This window comes from Hipposideros armiger, unplaced genomic scaffold (assembly GCF_001890085.2).
Source record: "Hipposideros armiger isolate ML-2016 unplaced genomic scaffold, ASM189008v1 scaffold_138, whole genome shotgun sequence".
In the NCBI taxonomy this organism is placed as follows: Eukaryota; Metazoa; Chordata; class Mammalia; order Chiroptera; family Hipposideridae; genus Hipposideros; species Hipposideros armiger.
In genome coordinates, this window is record NW_017731488.1 from 371,852 (window position 1) to 376,066 (window position 4,215).

Genomic DNA, 4,215 nt, shown 5'->3' on the forward strand with positions numbered 1-4,215 from the left:
GCGGCTGCTGGCTGCTCACGCTGGCTGCTAGCTACACATGGTAGCCCATGGCAACCTACTGCAGCAGGAGCTGCAGACTACACCGTCTCAGGTGACTCACAGCAGCCCAGCTCCAGGCTGAGCTGTTGTTCAGCATCTTAGCTGTAGAGGGCAGTGTCACTGGCTCTCATAGGTGGGATCCGAACCAGGGCCCTCTGGTGTCCCAAGCCAGCCCTTAACCAACGCACCATTTGGCCGGCCCTAAAATAACATCTTTACCAATTCTTCCCCCTGCCCCACCAGACCTGGAAACTGCAAAAATCCTCATTATCGTGCTTGTCTCCTGATTACCATCTCTATGTGCTGTCAAGAGCAAACTGTTAGCTATCCTGCACCTACCTGTCTCTCCAATGTATTTTTATCCAATCCCAAAGATTTCCCAGCTTTGTTTTCTCCCACCCCCTTAATCTATCACCAATGGATTTCATGTAACCTTCCTCCTTTGATTTTATGTATAAAATAAACTGCAAACTGCCATTTTGTGGAGCATTTTCTCAATCCGTTGAGATTTTGCTTCCTGGCAATTGTCGACAGTTTGGCTCAAATAAACTCTTATAAGTTTTTTCTTAGGCTGGACGTTTTTCATCGGCAGTATGATAAATAAGAACTTCAGGCAGGCGCCTGATAGCTAGATACCCGCTGGGTCTCATTGTTACTGAGTTGCCCAGCAAGAATGTCCCTGCCACTTAGGTTCCCCTCTTTCTCAAGTACCAGTAAATCGCCCATTCTCATTTCTGAAATCTAATGCCCCATTCCCCCTCTTTCCTCCTTTGTCCAAAATGTCTTATATTCCCAATGTTGCCTCACAGTCTTTGAAATTTTCATGCTTATATGAATCCCCCATGTGCATGTATTAAAATTTGATTTTCTCCTGTTAATCTGATTATTAAGCCAGCTAGAAGAATTTAGAAGGTAGGAGAAAAGTTTTATTTTATTTTTTTAGCCCTCACAATGACTATGGGGACCATGGGACAGAGGGGCAGTTGAAGAGATGTATTAGAGAGTCGATCAATAGAATCCGAGTTTGGAGCCAAACTTTGGGCTCTGGTGCTCGGGCCAAGCACATGGGTATTTCGACCTGGTCTCTGCCCTTGTGTTACAGCCCAGCTCCAGCAGTAAACAATCAACTCTGTAAATAACTTCGTGGGCAGGGGCTGAGGGCAGATCTGAGCCTGCCAGGCTCAGGGACCCGAGAGCATTTAAGAATATGGCCTCGGTACTCACCATTGGGCATTGCAAACAAAGACAAATAACATCTCCGCTCCAAAACAGGACTGTGGCAGGCAGGTCAGTAGCAGATGGTTGGATTTGGATTTTCAAGCTGGGCTTTGGCCATGAGAAGCAATGCAGCACAGTGGTTAAGCATCTGAACAGCTCTGTGACCTTGGTCAAGTTCGTTAATTTCCTGAACCCCAGTTTTCCCTTGTACTAATACTACCTAGCAATTAAATGCAAAAAATTGAAAGTCCCATATAAATATCAGGGACAAGTGTAAACGCAAGATAAATGAGACAGATATAGATACTATCACTGACGATTCTCTCTCCAACAGGACTGGATGGGTTCCTCTGTGCCCTGCTTTCAGCTAGGCCTTGAACTTGGCCTCAGTCCTGTCTTAGTCCTGTGCAGCCCAGGCTTAGCAAAGAACCCAGCTAAGTCACCCCCCAACCCCTGATTACGTCTTCATCCTCCACTTTTTGATGTCTAAATCCTTGGCCTGCCTTTAGCAAGAATCCTGTTAGGTTAGTTTAACAAGAATCCCCCTACCTTGGATGTCTCTTCACAGTATCTTTCCATCCACAGACCCCTTCATCCTGCTCTTTGGCTATAAACCGCCAGCTGTCTTTACTGTATTTGGAGTTGAGTCACACCTCTCTCTCCTATTGCAATATTCTTGAATACAGTCTTCCTTACTGTTTTGACAAGTGTCAGAATTCTTTTTCTTTAACATCCCCAATCTGAACAAAAAATTAAAAGCCAACCCAAGGGAAACCAATGGCAGGCAGTAAATCTTACACTCCTTTTGTAAACTCCATTTGAACCCAGTACTTGGCACAATTGCCCAACCCACGGTAGGCCCTCAGCAAGTATTTGCTGAATGAATAAGAGTGTCCTTGGGATGCTGACAATAATAGGAGCCATAGTGTTTAAGAGCTGAGTTCCATCTGTTCCTTTAGCTCAGAAAGATGGGATGGTTTGTAGAGGGGCACTGGGAGTCAGGCAATCAGGGTCCAGTCCCAGTTCTGCCCTAGCTTTATGAGCCCCACTCCCCTCATCTGTGAAATGAACAAATGGTAAGAGGTTTTCTTTAAAAAAATTTTTTTTAAACTGGTTTTTTTTTTACTTCAATCCATGAAAAATTCGTTTTACATTATGAGTCAGTATATTTATAGCTTACATAATACATATAAAATTGCGACATCAAGTTGATGAAACAGTAATAATCCTTACTATATGGACGTGCTCCTGTCTTGTTCTCTTCTAATCTATCCTATTTTGTTTTTTGAAAAATGCTATTTGTAGCCAAAGAAATAATTTCTATCACCCACCAATGGGTCCCAAACTGAAACTTGAAAAACACTTGTTAGAGGGCCTTCCGTCTAGGTCTGGTATTCTAAGCTGCTTGCATATTTCTGCATCCACGTCTTTGGTTAGACCTGCCTTCTTTCTCTTGCTTATCTAATTTATCTTTTTTTTTTTTTCCAATTTTATCGGGGAACAGTGTGTTCTTCCAGGATCCATCAGCTCCAAGTCAAGTCGTGTTTTCAATCTAGTTGTGGAGGGCGCAGCTCACTGGTCCATGTGGCAACCTTGGTGTTATGAGCACTGCGCTATAACCAATGGGCCACCCTCTATTTGATCTTGACTCCTTTAAGGCCTACGCAAATCCTTTCTCCTACAGCAGCGGTTCTCAACCTATGGGTTGCGACACCTTTGGGGGTCGAACGACCCTTTCACAGGGGTCACCAAAGACCATCGTAAAACAAAAATATATTTACATTACAATTCATAACAGTAGCAAAATTACAGTTATAGAGTAGCAACGAAAATAATTTTATGGTTGGGGGTCGCCACAACATGAGGCACTGTATTAAGGGGTCGCGGCATTAGGAAGACTGAGAACCGCTGTCCTACAGGAAGTCTTTTCTTCTTTGCCACAAGTTCCACTTCTCAATCTTTTTCTTTTTTCCCCCTTAAATGGCTACATCTGTCAATTAGCTGGTAGGTGTTTCTTGTTGTGTCTGCTGGCTCATGAGTCGTGATCTTTCACGAGTCAGGTAGAAATAGAGAAGGAAGATTTATTAAAGTAAGAGAAAGGTCGGCTGGACAGAGTCTGCTGGAAACCACTGCAAGCTACTGCGTCAAATCTTTGCTTGGTCTCAAGTTTTATATTTTCTAACCAGGATGCAAATTGCTTTGGTCTGTAGTGGAATTTTCTATTGAGTTCAGCTTTGTCCATTGGGGTGGGGAAGGTGCAGTTAGGCTGGTTATTGCAACCCTTGCATATGTTATGTAGATTTAAGTTGGATCCCATACAGATGTAAAACCTCTCCCAAGTCACAGGACCTGCTCTGGGCCGAGGTAAACAGAACCATAAAAACTGGTATGCATAGTGAATGTACAGCAAACAGAGCCAAAGAAAGCATTCCAAAAAATCCCAAGCTAAATTACACTTATTGATTCGAATTATACCAGAGATCCAAATCTCAAAATAGAAGAATCAGTACCACCATTACAATACCATCTTAACATTTATTTGTCTATTTGTGTATCTAGAACTGTGCTTGGGACTATGGAGGAATCAAAAAGACATAAGATACATTCTGGGGTCAAGTGCTGAGCTGGAGTGATCAGCAAGACACAGAGAACAAGGAACAGGAGAAAAAAGTCTCCTGGAGGAAGCAGGGAGGGGAGAACCCTCCATCCACGCCTCAACGGATGGAATTCAGAGAAGTGGAGGGAGGGCGAAGAGTGAGGGCTGAGGAGAAAAGAAGCCCAAAGGCAGGGGAGGGGCAGGAAAAAAAAACGATCTCCTAACAAAGATGAGAGGGTGCCGTGGGAACCGGATCAGAGGAAGGACCTTCCTGCCACCTGACTAGCTGGATTCCCCAGGATTGAGCAACCCCGGGGAGTTGGGTCAGCAGCTGCAGTTTCTACTCTGGGCAGATACCAAAA